This window comes from Eulemur rufifrons, chromosome 29, assembly GCF_041146395.1.
Source record: "Eulemur rufifrons isolate Redbay chromosome 29, OSU_ERuf_1, whole genome shotgun sequence".
Lineage (NCBI taxonomy): Eukaryota > Metazoa > Chordata > Mammalia > Primates > Lemuridae > Eulemur > Eulemur rufifrons.
Genome location: NC_091011.1, coordinates 100,131,624 through 100,149,277, shown reverse-complemented (window position 1 = coordinate 100,149,277; position 17,654 = coordinate 100,131,624). Strand labels below are relative to the sequence as shown.

At 55.4% G+C, this 17,654-nt stretch overlaps 1 protein-coding gene across 1 annotated transcript in view; it reads left to right on the top strand.

Annotated features, from left to right (window-relative positions):
- PTPRN2 (protein tyrosine phosphatase receptor type N2) overlaps positions 1–17,654 on the top strand; it is a 484,073-nt gene that overhangs the window by 149,637 nt on the left and 316,782 nt on the right. The gene's annotated exons all lie outside the window — the stretch shown is intronic.

Here is a 17,654-nt window from a genome sequence, read left to right as displayed (position 1 = left end):
AGACATCGTTCGTTCCCTGTTTGGTCACAGCCGAGGCCCACTGGGCACCTGCTGTAGGTGGCCTAGGAACTGGGTGTCCCCGTGAGACACACGGCCCCTGCCTAAAACTGCCATTTATTGGGAAAAGACAGAAAAGGGTGTGGGCAGGTACCGTGTCGGGCACTAGGGGACATGAAAGAGGAAGCACTCCAACTACCTGGGGACTGGAAGCTTCTAGAAGTAGACATCTGAAGGGCATGAGGAGGTGTCGTACAGAGAGGAGCAACCCATTTGCATTCCAGAAACGCTCACTGTGACTCCCCGCATGGCACCAGCAGGACACACAGCCAGGACTCGGAAGGAAATGACCCTGTGGGCAAAGGCCTGGGGGAAGGGACCCCTGTGTGTTCAGGACCTAAAGGGAGCCTGCCCCACCTGCAGTGCTTGGGGGCACAGCCCAGGTGAGGAGAGCCTCCCAGGTAGAGAAGAGCCACCTGAGCAGCCCATAGCCAGTGACAGGACCCAGAGAAAGTGGATAAAATGAGATGATCTGAGTAGTGCTGAGAAAGAACATGCCCCCTGTGCAACCTAAGGAAGATGGACTGGAAGGCCAGGGACACGGAGAGACCAGGTGAGTGGGAGGATAGGTGCACGGGGCTGCAGTGGGTGGATGTGCAGAGACCCAGGTGGTGAGGAGGGCAGGTACATGGGGCTGCAGTAGGTGGATGTGCAGAGACCCAGGTGAGTGGGAGGACAGGTGCACGGGGCTGCAGTGGGTGGATGTGCAGAGACCCAGGTGAGGAGGGGGGCAGGTGCATGGGGCTGCAGTGGGTGGATGTGCAGAGACCCAGGTGAGGAGGGGGGCAGGTGCATGGGGCTGCAGTGGGTGGATGTGCAGAGACCCAGGTGAGGAGGGGGGCAGGTGCATGGGGCTGCAGTGGGTGGATGTGCAGAGACCCAGGTGGTGAGGAGGGCAGGTGCATGGGGCTGCAGTGGGTGGATGTGCAGAGACCCAGGTGAGGAGGGGGGCAGGTACATGGGGCTGCAGTGGGTGGATGTGCAGAGACCCAGGTGAGGTGGGGGGCAGGTACATGGGGCTGCAGTGGGTGGATGTGCAGAGACCCAGGTGAGGAGGGGGGCAGGTGCATGGGGCTGCAGTGGGTGGATGTGCAGAGACCCAGGTGAGGAGAGGGGCAGGTGCATGGGGCTGCAGTGGGTGGATGTGCAGAGACCCAGGTGAGGAGGGCAGGTGCATGGGGCTGCAGTGGGTGGATGTGCAGAGACCCAGGTGAGGGGGAGGGCAGATACATGGGACTGTGGCTGATGGTGCTCCGTGTGTAAGGGGTGGTTTTTGGAAACCAAGGGCCCTGGGAAGGCAGAGGTTGGAATAGCAGCCTGATGGGTTGTTTGATAGACATGTCCGCTTGCGGTACCTGGAGCACTTCTATGGGCTGCTGTTCAGATGGCTCAGGGCATGGAGCGAGTAGATGGAGATGATGTAATTGTGACATACAGTGGACAGCAAGGTCCCAGTTTCTGATGGGATCATGAAATGGAGGTAAAGGAAGAGAAGGGGTGCCAGCGAAGTGGGGTATGTGCCCCCTTATGTGTGTCTGAGAACCACAGAGACAAGTGTGTTGGCACCACCCTGTGTTCCCTTGAGGAAGGTCCCAGGACATTATTTGAGGTTCTTAGGGAAGCAGTATTAACTCTCAGCAACCATGCAGGACAGACTTCACAGAAGTTGAAAATAAGAGATATTTCCATGACCCAAAAGTGCTAAGAGGTTTCCAGGACCTAAAAATGTTTCTCCCCATGCTCATGGGGAGAGAGGACAGGAAGTCACAGAGCCTGCATTTATGGGATCAAGGAAAGTGGCTTTTCCCCTCTGGGCCTGAGTTTTGTGTTTCATAAAGTAAAACTATTTACCTACTTTATCGCTTATCCCAGCTTTAATCTTCTATAAATGTGTGGCCTGGGTTACTGGTCAAATAATCTAACATGCACTACGTTGACTTTTGGGGGGATAGTACAGGTCATGTGACAGGTTCATGCCCCACATGTGGTCTCTTCCAGGCAGAGGTGAGTATGTGGAGAGGGGCTTTGTTCCACCAGACCCTTGGTGAAACTCTTTCCACCAGTGTTACGTGGATGCCCACATGGCACACCTCACAGAGCTCAGCTGTGTTGGGAAAGGGTTAGAGTTTCTTCTACTGGATGATCCAGTGAAGACGTCTCTGTGGAGCTGGGGTGGAGCTGGGGATGTTGCTGTGGCGGATGATGGGATGGAATTGAAATGTAGTTGGGGTGGAGCTGGAGTGGAGGTGAGGCAGATAGTGGGATGGGGTTGAGATATAGTTGGGGTGGAGGTGGGCTGGATGGTGGGACAGATAGTGGGGAGGATGGTGGGGGGGTTGAGATATAGTTGGGGTGCAGCTGGAGTGGAGGTGGGGTGGATAGTGTGGCAGGTGGTGGGGCAGATGGTGGGGTGGATGGGAGGGTGGATGGTGGGGCAGAGGTGGGGTGGATGGGGGCAGGTGGTGGGGTGGATGGTGTGGCAGGTGGTGGGGTGGATGGTGGGGCAGAGGTGGGGTAGATGGTGCATGGAGGTTGAATGGATGGTGGGGTGGAGGTGGGGTGGATGGTGCATGGAGGTGGGTTGGATGGTGGGATGCATGGTGGGGTGGATGGTGGAGCAGAGGTGGGGTAGATGGTGCGTGGAGGTGGAGTGGATGGTGGGGCAGAGATGGGTTGGATGGTGGGGCAGAGATGGGATGGATGTGCGTGCAGTCACATGGATGGTGGGGTGGATGGTGGGGCAGAGGTGGGGAGGATGGTGGGGCAGAGGTGGGCTGGATGGTGGGGTGGATGGTGGGGCAGACGGGGTGGATGATGGGGCAGAGGTGGGCTGGATGGTGGGGCAGATGGTGGGGTGGATGGTGCATGGAGGTCGGATGGATGGTGGGTTGGATGGTGGGGTGGATGGTGGGACAGAGGAGGGCTGGATGGTGGGGCAGATGGTGGGGTGGATGGTGCATGGAGGTTGGATGGATGGTGGGGTGGATGGTGCATGTAGGTTGGGTGGATGGTGGGGTGGATGGTGGGGTGGATGGTGCATGTAGGTTGGGTGGATGGTGGGGTGGATGGTGGGACAGAGGTGGGGTGGATGGTGCATGTAGGTCGGATGGATGGTGGGGTGGATGGTGCATGTAGGTTGGGTGGATGGTGGGGCAGATGGTGGGGTGGATGGTGCATGTAGGTCGGATGGATGGTGGGGTGGATGGTGCATGTAGGTGGGGTGGATGGTGGGGCAGATGGTAGGGTGGATGGTGCATGGAGGTGGTGTGGATGGTGGGGTGGATGGTGGGATGGATGGTGGGGCGGATGGTGGGGTGGATGGTGCATGTAGGTTGGGTGGATGGTGGGACAGAGGTGGGGTGGATGGTGCGTGGAGGTTGGGTGGATGGTGGTGGCTGTTCCTCCAGGCTACCTTCACTCTTCACAGGTCCCCTCCAGGCTCAGTTTCTCTCTTGGCTCCAACTGGCTCCAAGGCCACCTGCTCTGTCCCTAGTGCAGGGCATTCCTCATTCCTGCCATTCCTGGGAAGGCTGCCTGCTGCTGCTCTGCTGTCTCTGTGTCTTGCTCCTTGGTTTGCTCATCTCTCTACAAATCTCTGCTTTTTTGCAGCAGAGCCTTGGCGTCCCCATCATGTTGATTGTGAGGTGTCATACAGGGCCTTTCTGGGCATCTTCAGGCCTGGGTTCACCTGACCTCTCCTCATCCGCATTCTGACCTCTCTCAGGCCGGGATGCTCCGACCACTCCGGGCGGGGTGGTGAGAACGCACAGGCAGGAGACTGTGGAGCCTGGCACTCTGAGACTCTTCCCTCCATGTGCTGCCTCAGACCCATCCGTAGGGGCCACAAGGAAGCGTCTCCACGCTGCTGACCACACTGTGGCCGAGCGAGACGGTGTGACCTTAGGGCGTCACTGAGGGCTGTGCGCTGTGCCCTACAGCGGGTTGATGTCCACCCTGGAGAGGGGACCAGGTGCAGAGTGCTGACCAGGTGCAGAGCAGGGCAAGGAGGGAGGGGCTCTAGTCCCCGCCCAGTGGGTCGTCCAGCCAAGAGACAAACAAATAGGGAAGTGCTAGAGAAGCTTCTAGAGTCACAGAATCATCAGTTGCCAGTGACCTCAGGCATGCGGAGTGCGTCTCAGGTCCAGGGCACTGAGGCTGGCGGGGGCTCTCCCGGCACCCGACGGCGAGAGCCATCTGGCATTTAGTCCTGAAGATGCAGTTTGTCTGACAGTGTTTGAGTCTCACCATGGTGTGGTGTCTTCCCAGTTCTTTGTGCTGTCATTTTATTTTGAAGAATATTACCTTTTATTTTGAATAAAAATGACCCAGAGGTTGGGGAGCGGGCCCAGCCTGGTGTAGGCAATCCCAGGGAGTCCCCTAATGCACGCCTGGGACTCCCCAGAGCAGAGGGGTCCGCGCTGTTCCCTCCCAGGAGTGGAGGCTCAACATCCGCTCCATGCTGGGACACCGGCAGCCTACAGACGGGTTTTTAATTCAGCAGGTACTTACTGAGCGCCGCGCGCTCTCTTCCCCACGCCGGGGCTGGCAGCGCTCCTGCTCGGGGGGAGAGAGGTGGACAGCGAGCGGTGAGCCGGGAGCCCGGTGACCGGGTGTGCGAGAGGGAGGGGCAGCTGTCCGGGTGGGGAGAGGACACACGGGACAGGCCCGAAGCTCCGCAGGAGCGTGGCCCCTCCTGAGTGCCGGGTGTCCCTGATGAGTCTGCCTGTTTTCTGGTTAATTTGTTGAAAAGGTCCGTCCAGCTGTGTGGAGGATGGTTTCAGGGCGTGCGTGGAGGCCGCGGTGACTTTGGGACCCCTGTGGTTTCTGGGAGCCGACGGTTACGCGTGACTTATGCACTCGTGACTGTAAACGCTCCAGCACTGAGCGCGGGCGGACCGTGCATCTCCAGACTGCGCGTGCGCCCCGTGGCGGCCGTATTCCTGCCTCCCCGTCAGGGTCCTGGATGGTTCTCTGTGAAGCCCCTTCCCAGGCCGCTCACTGGCCCCTGCCCTTCTCGGGCCGTCTGTGTCTCAGAGGCGAAGGCTGCTCCTTGCTGGCTCCGCGGCCTCCTCTCAAGTCCCCTGTACTGGCTGCGTAGAGTCCGCACCACACCCTGGGTCTTCAGTTACTGTGTGCACGTGTGTGTGTGCATGTGTGCACACGTGCACACCCGTGGTGGGAGCTGTGCCCTTGGAGCACACAAGCCTTGCCCACGTGTCCTGAGAGTCTCACCCGCACACGCCTAGCAAATGCGCCAGCTCGCAGGACTGACGCAGGCGCGGGCGTGCCCCGTCGGAGTCGCAGAGAGGGGCAGGGTCGGCTGCGGGCAGGACCTGGCAGCACGGACGGGCGGTACCGCGTCTGAGCGCATGCGCGGAGCTGTGCGTCGTCCCAGGACGGGAGAGGCGGGCAGGCCGTGCGAGCTGCCCTGTCAGACGTCGTCTGCGTTTTTATGGAAGCACTAGTTGTGCCTAATATGTTTTGTTAATGGTTTGTAGCTGTCAAATAAATCCCATTATTTCTTATTACATCATTAGAGACCATTAAAGCGGCATTAGCTGCTGCAATCGTACCAGCAGCCTCGCACGCCGACGGTTATGACTTTAGAATACAATCGCGGCAGCCCCGGGGCAGTGCTGGTTGGTGCCGGGACTGCTGTCTGCGCTCCTGGGACCAGGGACACCACAGCAGACACTTTTGGGAGCCCCGAGTACCCCGCAGGACGGGCCCAGGGTCAAGTCTGTCCCAGACGGCTCCGGCTGAGCCTCCAAATCAGCTGCGTGGAGAACCAGGTCAGCCTTGCACACAGGGCGGCAGGCTGAATGCCGTGATCAGTCTCCACGTGCTGTCATGGTAGGAGGACGGTTTACTTTCTCATCTGCGGGATCTGCGGGATTGATGAGTTCAGCCTTGTTCCTGGAGACGGCTGCTGGAGCCGCAGCCGTGAGAATTCTCCAAACGCTTCTCGTCAGGGCTCCCCGGGCACAGCCGGTCCTTGCGTGTCCTGGCACTGCCTGGGCCTCCGGTGCCTGCGCCCTACGTCCTCAGGCCCCTGCAGGCCGGAGAGAATCCCTGGGGTTCTCAGGCTTCAGAAAGTGTGTTTCAGCGCCCTGGGGCAGAACCACGTCTCTCTGCGTCAAGGAATTTATGGAGACGTTAACCAGGAGCAGAGCTGGGGTGAAGGGTGGGAGCTGCCCTTAGCCCGCGGGGTCCACCCTGGCGTCCTCCACAGGACCTGCCATGCAGAGACTGCGCCTGGGGCGGGTGATGCCGCTCTCGGCCGAGAGCCTCCAGCAGTAAACTCAGGAGCCCTAAGGAGGGTCTTGGGAGACAGTGCTTGCATCTCAACTTAGTGTATCCGCTACCGGCAGACTGTGGCGCTCCCCGGGATGTTGTCACCTGTGCCACCTGTCTGCAGGGTTTGCTGAGAAGTGGGGACAGGCCTGGTGTCCTGGAGGGAGCCTGCCTTCTTGGAGCAGGAGAGCAGGCTCTGAACTCAGTGCCTGTTGGAATGTTGCAGACGACCGCTAAGGTGTGAGCTGGTGGCTCCAGGCAGCTGCATATGGCTTTCCTTGGAACAAAGAGTATCAAGGAAACATTACAATATGTCAGAACAGCCCCAGTCCTGCTTTAGACAAAGGTGAGACAGCAGGGAAGAGCTGCTGTGTGTTCGTAGACCTGCTGGGAGAAATGACGCCATTTCTCATTTTAGGTAACCCCCTGCTTTGGTCAAAGGTATCAGTATGCAAGGTGTTGATCAAGCCTCCTTTCCTAGTGTGAGATGGTGTCACAGCCCTCCCGAGCCTTGGTTTCCCCACCTGCTATAGGGGAGTGTGCGGCGTGGACCTCGCTCTCGGAGGCCCCACACCTGGCTCATGTTCTGCTGTTGCCACCCTGAAACTCTAAAAATCCTTCAGCAAAGGGCTCGAGGGTGATGGAGCTGGCCCTCGGGCTCAGGGCAGGGTTGTAGCATCCACGCAACAGTCCACAGCAAGGGACTCAGCGCTGGAGTTGTCCGCAGTCCATGTCTGCCACGTGGCTGTGTTGTTGTTAGGATAAGACAGCTGTACGTTGTACTCCTAACGCTTCCAGACTGGCAGGAATAACCCACTCCGTTCTTTTTTCTAGACTTCTAAGTGAAGCCGTGAGTAAACACCGGCGCTGCATATCGGGCTGGGGAGCCCAGTGCCTAGCAGTTCCTGACGCTCTCTTGTGAGGACACGTGTCTGTGAGGGTCGTGACTTCAGCTTCCCCGGTGAGCTGTGAGCTCCTGGAAGGCAGGGCCAGGTCTGAACTGCTCAGTGGTTATCTTCAGATACACTGTGTATGGGTCCCAGTGTACACACTGTATACGTGCGTGGGTCACAGTGTATGCACTGTGTATACGTACATGGGTCGTAGTGTACGCACTGTGTATACGCGCGTGGGTCACAGTGTACCCACTGTATACGCGCATGGGTCACAGTGTACCCACTGTGTATACGCACGTGGGTCACAGTGTACCCACTGTGTATACGCACGTGGGTCACAGTGTACCCACTGTGTATACGCACGTGGGTCGTAGTGTACCCACTGTATACGTGCGTGGGTTGTAGTGTACACACTATACGCGCGTGGGTCGTAGTGTACACACTGTATACGCGCGTGGGTCACAGTGTACACACTGTGTCTACGCGCGTGGGCCACAGTGTACACACTGTGTCTACGCGCGTGGGTCACCGTGTACACACTGTCTATATGCGCGTGGGTCACAGTGTACACACTGTGTATACGTGTGTGGGTCATAGTGTACACACTGTGTATGCGTGCGTGGGTCACAGCGTACACACTGTGTATACGTGCATGGGTCGTAGTGTACACACTGTATACGCACGTGGGTCACAGTGTACACACTGTGTATACGTGCATGGGTCACCGTGTACACACTGTCTATACGCGCGTGGGTCACAGTGTACACACTGTGTATACGTGCATGGGTCATAGTGTACACACTGTGTATACGCGCGTGGGTCACAGTGTACACACTGTGTATACAGGTACGGATCAGAGCGACGTCTGACCCAGAACTGGGGCTCGATGTTTGTTGAGTGAATGCGTGAGTGAACGAACGAATGAATTTGCTCTGGACTCAAAGGCACGAGAGTTTGCATCTGTTTCTCTCCGATCCTGTGAGACCCAGGGTGGGTTCCTCAAGCCCCTGCCCTTGTTTGCTGGTCTGTGGAGACAGGATGGTGACGTCGACATCGTCACAAGTGCAGGTACCAGGCTCTGAATAAGGGGTGATTTCTATGAATGAGATGCCATCAAAATGATAAAATGTTGTTGAAATCGAGAAACCTGTAAACACATGAAAAGGTTGGATTTACAGGGAAACAAAACAACGTTGTGGTAAAATGCACGTTCGTTTACGACCTGTGCGGTCAAAGCTGGATGTCCCTGCCCAGCACTGTTGTATTTTTCTCACCGGAGCAAAGCAAAAATCACCTTTCACTCTTCCAGTTTGTCTCTTGCTTCCGAGGCGGTGCTGATGGGCTGGTTCCAGCAAGGCTGGGGCAGGCGGGCCGGGGCACGTTACTCGGACCCGTCTCCCATGGGGAGGGCCCCACAGGGCTGGATTCGACCCCTGTAGCAGGGCTGCGGTGCAGGGAGGGGAGCCTGGAACTGCCACCGACGCTAGCCCACGAGTGTGTGTGACACGACCTCAGGGTGAGGACCCCGGTCCAATCCCAGGAGGTGGAGGTTCCCGCTTTCTGCCTTTGCTGGTTGTCGCCCTGCAGCACGGGATGGCCGTGAGCCCAAACCTCTGAGGTTTCAAGGAAATACCTTAGTCGTAGTTCTTAGGTGAGCACATTTATTTGTAAATGTTTGTCACTAACAGTTCAGTCATTTATTTGTTTAATTCATTAATCTTTAAGCAGCGTGAGAGTCAGACTGTGTCTTGGAAAACACAGCTTAGTGGCCCGAGGTCCGCAGGAGCGGAGGGCTCTCTGCTGTGCCCGGGGACGAGCCCACGTCGGCGCCGCGGAACAGAAGGCTCCTGGGACTGGTCATGTCGCCTGGCAGCTGTGACAGGAAAACAGACTGCCACAGAGTTAAAACTAAGAAAGTGCTTTCAAAGTTCAAAGGCAAAGCACAAATATTGAATAATCTGTTTTCTTCCAAATACTCTGTCAGAAGAGAGTGCAGGCAAGATAATCCCTGACACAGAAAGGAATTCCCAAGTTGCACATAATCTCAAAGGAATTGCAAATAAGATACAATCTGCACAGGGGTGCACTTGCTCAGCCCTTTAAGAAGACAGAGCGTGGTCAGTGATCACGTTTCTGCTAAGGCTAGTTCCGTTCCATTATCTTGCAGCAACTTGGTGAGTCTCAGTTTCCTGCCACGTTCAAACTGGAGCTGGTTCTCTGACCTTCCTCCTCTGTCAGCCCTCAGGTTGGATGTTCTGGACACCCACTGCCTAGTGTCTGGGAGGCAGGGTATGCAGCTATGCAGAAATGTGGTAACGGGGCATATGTTTTAGGAATGCAAGCGTGCAGCATGCTGCCCACGTGGGGTTCCAGGATTCCACGGCCCTCGTGTCTGCTCTGCAATCTGACTTAGCTGGCACGAGGCTTGCAGACAGGATTCTGCAGCAGCCAGATGTAAACTCTTTTTTCTACTGGTTTTCGGTGGGCAGCTGCAATTAGCCCTGCACAGACTGTGGGCTTTGCCAGTGAGGGACGGGCAGCGAAGGAGAGCGGGAAGGTGAGAGATGCTCAGAAGCAAGTCCAGGAAAGAGCGTGAGTGGCGCGGGTCCAGCCCAGGCAAAGTTAGGAAAGGACACTGGCCAATGCTCCCGTGTAGAGTTTATGATTTCATAGTGTTTTACTGAAAGCTCTCAACTGAGGATCAAGAAATTGTCATTCCCGTGGTGGCACTGATGTTAAAACTGGACTATGTGGAGCTAGTCGCTAGACTCCATACGTTTTGTTTATTCCCCTGTAAAACGAGGGCATTTCCAGATGAGCTGCTCCAGGTGTGAATCACATGACTGTGCTGTTTAGCACCACCCCGCACACTCTCAGCGTGTCTCACTCCAGGCCAGCTGCGGTGTGGGTGCCGTGTGTGACCCCGAGTGCCTCTGCCTGAGCACCGGCTGAGGGGTCAGATGTAGAACACGTGTCCTCTGTGAAGGATGCCCTGCCCTTACTCAGACTCAAATCCATATTCAGCTGACACAGGAAGTCTAAGTCATTCTCATTTTGTTTGGTAACATTGAGACCTCTATTAGCACTTGGTTTCTCTTAAATTAATACTAAATAAGGAACTAAATGAGCAATTCACTAAATATATATCCCACAAGATGAGAAAAGTTAATGTAGAATGATTTTTAAGCCTCTGATGGTGTTTTGAGAAAATGTCTCAGTATGTTTGCTTTGATATAGGCAATATAAACATACATGTTTCTCTTATCCATCCATCCACCCATCATCCACCATCATCCATCCATCCACCCATCCACCTACCTGCCCATCCGTCCATCTACCTACCCATCTACCCATCCATCTATCCATCATCCATCCACCCATCTACTCACCTAACCACCATCCATCATCCGTCTACCCACCTATCCACCCAACCATCCACCCATCCACCCAACCATCCACCCTCCCTCCATCATCCATCCGTCATCCATCCATCCACCTACCTACCTACCTATCCGCCCATCTACGCATCCGTCTACCCATCCATCCATCCATCATCCATCTACCCACCCATCCATCCACCCGTCTATCCACCCAACCGTCCATCCACCCACCCACGCATCCCTCCACCCATCTCTCCACCCATCCCTCCATCCTCCATCCATCCTTCCCCCATCCACCCACCCACCCACCCATTCACCCATCATCCATCCATCATCTATCCATGTATCGACCCATCTATCCATCTATTCATCCACCCATCTACCCATCATCATCCACCCATCCATCCAGTTACTGGGCTTCTTCCAGAATCCAGGTATCAAACAGACAAAGCACAGGTCAGTCTGTGAAGCCAAAAGAGAACATGCTGGTAAAAACAAACAAACCCAAAAAACTAGTCTACAAAAATTTTTCTTTTTCATTTCTAAACAACTTTCAAGAAAGTTTACCAGTTGAAAAGAGAAACATTCATGTTAGTTATGAAGCTTTAGCATTAAATAACTTTAAAACTACCAGTTTTTGCCACATATGTATTGGCTATCTTCTTTTAATCCACAAAAAGTCAAGGAAATCTAGTACCTGAGGCTTGTCTTTATTTAAATTGACTACAGAGCCGTTAATATCTGTTTCGGTGGCATCTGTAAGGAACACTGTAGTCATACGTGTTATAGTCATTGAAAACCTTAAAGGTTGACCTGATACAAATGATCTTGTGTTATGTGTAACGCATTATTATCTAGAAATAACAACTCCCACATTAGCCAAACTAAGTTGGAGCCCTCTTTTGATAGGAATTTTACATTGTTCTATGATATTTTAGAAATGGTTTTAAATAAGAAAAAGAGGTTTCATCAGAGATTTGTTGTCTGCTCCACTCTCCACCCGACCACAGTCTGAGCACAGAGTGAGCTCAGTGTCTTGACAATTCCTGGGTGTCCTGCAATGGAGACTAACGCTCAGAAAATGACCTCGAGGTACATGATTGTTACGAAGATTCACATGTCCGTATACCGATATTGTAAAGTCAGAGCATTATATGTATTTTTAAATTATTTCAATGATAAAAGTAGGGGAAAAGACTTCTAAATAGTCCTCAGTTTAAAAAAAGACCACTGAAGCAGAACTTTTACCCCAACATCCTGGTTAATGGAGGGTTGGTTTGTTTCACAAGCCTAAAGTGATAGGGTGGGAATATTTTAGCAAACAAGCAATATATCAATGTGAAATGCTAGAAGTTACTTCTGTTCTTTGTTAGCATGTTTTATGACCACAAAAAAGAGAAGGAGCAACTACCGATGTGCGGTAGGATGTCACGTGAGGCCACTGGGTGACGCAGAGCTCAGTGACAGCTGGGGCGGCATCTAGAACAGAGACGACTGTGGCTGGAACCACAGTGATGAGTTAATCTCACCTGTGCGCACGGGTGCGGTTTGCTTATATTGGTTACAGGTGGTTTTAAATCAGTGCCTTCTGCAAAATCTCAGGGATACACCTTTCCATGTATTTCCAGCCTGGTTGGGAACTGACTCCTAACAATAGTAAGAGCTTTTGTCTCTCCTAATACATTCTCCATAAGGAGCCATGTCATAGCACTTTTAAAGTATCACGTGCTCCGAGATATTCTAGGCTGAATACTCCCTCTTTCACTAGGGTAAGGGGGTTTGCACTGGATTTGTGGGTTCCGCTTTTTGGCATTTCTTCCACTATAAACAGGAGTCACCTCTCACAAGGAGTGAATTTCCCTGTTAGAAAGCAGACGGCCCCCCAGCAACAGGGACTCAGAAATGGCGCAGGTGTTCCCACCTCAGAAGCTCCTCACTGTAAGGGCACTTGACATGCGCGTCGGAACTGCCCTCTGTGGTCTGCGCTGCGGTGACCGTTTGCACACTGATTGTACGAGCTGCATCCCAGGGTCGGAAAGGAACGAGACCGTCTCCCGCCTGTATCAACCACGGCGTTCCCCAGGGAAGCAGCCGGTGCAGTGTGCAGGAGCCACGTGAACCTGTGCAAGGTGGGCTGGTCTAGAGGGTGGATTTTAATAGAAGAATTCAGAGGGGGAGCAGCACGTTGTGCATTGATTAGAGCAGAGATGAACAGCTTCAGTCTAGAGGGAAACCCTGTAACCTGTCAATCACCTGCAAGGTGTGCCTGACTGTCCCTGCTTCGTAGGTTAACAACGTAACGTGCTGAAATCACCCAGCAAGGGAGTGGCAGTCACACCTGGACCGTGGGCCTCTTGAGTGCCAACGCTCGTGTTTTCTCTGTGACATTAAATTGTAACGTGAAGAAAATAATGAGCCATCAATGCATGTGAAAACGCTTCGACACAGACGCTAGGAAATAGTCGACCCTCACCATTCAGACTCCATATTTGCGAATTCATCTGTAACCGCAGGTCAGGGCTCATGCCACGATCATTGCTGGGCACGCATGAAGTGGCAAACAGTGCGAGCTGCCCGGTGTGCAGGCCCTCAGAGGAGGCCGAGCAGGGCCATGCTCCGCCTTCTCGTTCCAGCTCTTACGCTGCAAGCAAGGTCCCTGTCAGGGTCTGTTCGGTACCGCGTTTTCAAGTTTCTGGGCCTTTTGTGGGTGGCTCTGCCCCCTCGGAGCTGACGTGCTGTCTCGTGTTCCTGTGCACAAGCGGCTGTGATGCGCGTTACGGAGGAAACGTCACGTAGATGAGCTTCACGTGGGCGTGACTTCAGCATTGACAACTCAGCAACATAGGTTAACACTAAGTGAGGTGTCTCTAAATAGAAACACACGTGAAACAAGGTTATGTGTTGTGGCCAGAGGCTCTCAGGAGTCTGACCTGTGTCCCCCAGGAGTGGCGGTCAGCGCTCGCCCACCTGTCTCCGGTGATTGTGCAGAACACAGTCACCTCAAGTGACTCGACGTGTCCTCAGCACACTTCAGTGATTGCTAGTTGAGTATGATTGAAACTCTGAAAGTTGAATATCAAAATTAGTACCTTTGTTTCCCAGTTAAACCTAGGTGTTTCCTTATAACTTAAGGTTTGGCTTTCTTTGTGTCTGTTTCAATCATTTCTTCCTAATCTCAATGCCAATTCTTTGTGCTGTGTGGCTTTAACTTAAGTGGAGCTGGGAATGTGTCGTGCTGTGCGTGACAGACTCCACTATTTATCAGGAAAGGACATTCTCACAAAAAACCAACCTGCTCTCCTCCCTGCGAGCTCTAACGTTAGGGGCTATACCTGCTTCTAAGCGACTGTGCAAGGCCCCTGGCATCTCTGTTTTACTTTTTATTTTCTGATTAAACACGGAAATTCCCCTTTTTATGCTAGCAATATGCACATGGGATTTATTCCATTTCCCCCAAACTTACAAAGCAGCAGAAAGCTAAAAAGGTGGGAAAGGCAGCTGAGGCCGTGTGGCCCTGGCAGGAGGGGTGGGAAGGCCCAGGCCGCACTCCCGTGCCACGACCCTGCTCAGGTGGACCAGGGGACTGTCCGCAGGTGTCGGGAACCAGTCCCCGGCAAATCCGTGCAGAGCGGCAAACCCCGCAGGTGGGCTCAGGAGGCCCCGTTTACCACCCGGCCGTGGGCAGGAGCGGGTGCGGGTCACGCACAGTACGCAAAGGGGGCCCAGACGGGGTTTTTCTTGGGAACCGGATCGAAGCAGTCTGGACGCCGGCTCCTCGGTGAGTGTGGCCGCCCCGAGGGCAGGCAGCCGGGGTTTTCTCACGTGAGGAAGGTCTCTGCACACAGCCCACACGTCTGGGAAATGAGGTGGTGTCTGAGATTAAGGCCCAAGGTCCCCACGACCTGCTGACTGTGCCCGGAGGTCAGCAGTCCCACCCTGACCCCGAGGTGAGCGTCCTCGGCCTCTGGCGCCCTGGTAATGGCCGGGTGTGGTCTCGAGGACTGTGATGCAAATGTCGACCTTCTCCCAGGGATAGAGCCTTGGGGGTGACGAGAAGGGGGGTCCTGGGGTGAGAGAAGGAGGGTTCAGGGGTGAGGAGAAGGGGGGTCCTGGGGGTGAGGAGAACGGGGGTCCGGGGTTAGGAGAAGGGCGGTCAGGGGTGAGAATGGGGGTCAGGGGGTGAGGAGAAGGGGGGTCCAGGGGGTGAGGAGAACAGGGATCCAGGGGTGAGGAGAAGGGGGGCCCAGGGGGTGAGAAGTGGGGTCCTGGGGGTGAGGAGAAGGGGGATCCAGGGGGTGAGGAGAAGGGGGATCCCGGGGGGTGAGAAGGGGGGTCCCGGGGGGTGAGGAGAAGGGGGGTCCGGGGGGTGAGGAGAAGGGGGGTCCCGGGGGGTGAGAAGGGAGGTCCCGGGGGTTGAGGAGAAGGGGGGTCCCGGGGGGTGAGAAGGGGGGTCCCGGGGGTTGAGGAGAAGGGGGGTCCCGGGGGGTGAGGAGAAGGGGGGTCCCGGGAGGTGAGGAGAAGTGGGGTCCTGGGGGTGAGAAGGGGGGTCCTGGGGCTGAGGAGAAGGGGGGTCCTGGGGCTGAGGAGAAGGGGGTTCCGGGGAGTGAGGAGAAAAGGGGTCCTGGGGGTGAGAAGGGGGGTCCAGGGGGTGAGGAGAAGGGGGGTCCCGGGGGTGAGGAGAAGGGGGTCCCGGGGGTGAGGAGAAGGGGGGTCCGGGGGTGAAGAGAAGGGGGGCCCCGGGGGTGAGGAGAAGGGGGTCCCGGGGGTGAGGAGAAGGGGGGTCCGGGGGTGAAGAGAAGGGGGGCCCCGGGGGTGAGGAGAAGGGGGTCAGGGGGTGAGAAGGGGGGCCCGGGGGGTGAGGAGAAGGGGGGTCCCGGGGGGTGAGGAGAAGGGGGGTCCGGGGGTGAGGAGAAGGGGGGCCCCGGGGGTGAGGAGAAGGGGGTCAGGGGGTGAGAAGGGGGGTCCGGGGGGTGAGGAGAAGGGGGGTCCCGGGGGGTGAGGAGAAGGGGGGTCCAGGGGGTGAGGAGAAGGGGGGTCCGGGGGGTGAGGAGAAGGGGGGTCCGGGGGGTGAGGAGAAGGGGGGTCCGGGGGGTGAGGAGAAGAGGGGTCCTGGGGCTGAGGAGAAGGGGGTTCCGGGGAGTGAGGAGAAAAGGGGTCCTGGGGGTGAGAAGGGGGGTCCAGGGGGTGAGGAGAAGGGGGGTCCCGGGGGTGAGGAGAAGGGGGTCCCGGGGGTGAGGAGAAGGGGGGTCCGGGGGTGAAGAGAAGGGGGGCCCCGGGGGTGAGGAGAAGGGGGTCAGGGGGTGAGAAGGGGGGTCCGGGGGGTGAGGAGAAGGAGGGTCCCGGGGGGTGAGGAGAAGGGGGGTCCGGGGGGTGAGAAGGGGGGTCCGGGGGGTGAGGAGAAGGGGGGTCCAGGGGGTGAGGAGAAGGAGGGTCCGGAGGGTGAGGAGAAGGGGGGTCCGGGGGGTGAGGAGAAGGGGGGTCCGGGGGGTGAGGAGAAGGGGGGTCCGGGGGGTGAGGAGAAGGGGGTCAGGGGGTGAGAAGGGGGGTCCAGGGGGTGAGGAGAAGGGGGGTCCGGAGGGTGAGGAGAAGGGGGGTCCGGGGGGTGAGGAGAAGGGGGGTCCGGGGGGTGAGGAGAAGGGGGTCAGGGGGTGAGAAGGGGGCCAGCCCAGGTTCTCCTGTGGGTACTGGGGGCTGGGTGACCAGCGGATGGCTGAGCTTGTGCCCCTCACAGGGGTGATGTCACCTCCTGGGGGGGCAGAAATCCTGGGTGACAATGGTCTGTCGTCCCCAAAGCGCCATGCACATAAGCAGATACATGGTATACATGAGGCCTTAAAATTTCATGGATGGAAACAATAATATTAAGTTTGGTCCAAAAGTAATTGCGATTTCGGACCCTGACTTTTTTAATTAAAAAAAAATTTTTGTGTGTGCCTGTGTGTATGTTCACGTGAGTATGGGTGTGCCTGTGTGTTTATGTTTTGGGGGAGGCTGTTTTCCTGGCAAGACAACGAAGAGGTGGTCTGCTGTTTTGAATCGCCTGAGGGGCCACAATTTGAGGGAACTTGCTGGAATCCAGCAAGGAAGGTGAGAATGACCTTCGTGTGTGTTTGGTGGGGGTGTCTCAATGTAAAGGTAGGAAAACCTTAGGTCCTAACCCTTTTGGGCCAACTAGCATTAGTAAAACATTTGAAAATAAGTAGTCGAGAGTACTTACTTGTCCAGGAACTGAAATAAGATGTTTTGTTTGTTTGTTTTTCGTTTTTATTTCAGCATATTACGGGGTACAAATGTTTAGGTTATGTACATTGCCCTTGCCCCACCTGAGTCAGAGCTTCAAGCATGTCCATCCCCCAGACGGTGCACACCACACCCATCAGGTGTGAATATACCCATCCCCTCCTCCCCCCTCCACCTGCCCGACACCCAGTGAATGTTCCTACTATGTGTGCACTTAAGTGTGGATCAGTTAAAACCAATTTGATGGTGAGCACATGTGGTGCACCCCTTGTATTATCCTGGCTAGAGCTGGAACCCATTCTGCTAAGTATCCCAAGAATGGAGCCTGACTTTTAAAACATTATAACTAGGCTCCAAAACATCTTTATTAATCAAAATAGGCACCAGTACAATCAACACATTTTTGCCAACTAGAAATAAGTCTGTATATTCCTGCGGCGTAAAAATCTGTGCTTTGGGATTCCTCGAACTCTTGGCAAGCATTTTCTGCATCCTGCTGGCTGTGGAAGTGTTTTCCCTGCAAATGGTTGTCGAGATGCTTGAAGAAGGGGCAGTCGGTTGGCGAGAGGTCAGGTGAATATAGGGGATGAGGCAAAACTTCGTAGCCCAATTCATTCAACTTCTGAAGCGTCGGTTGTGTGACGTGCGGTCGGGCGTTGTCATGGAGAAGAATTGGGCCCTTTCTGTTGACCGATGCCAGCTGCAGGCGTTGCGGGTTTTGGTGCATCTCATCGATTTGCTGAGCAGACTTCTCAGATGTGATAGTTTCTCTGGGATTCAGAAAGCT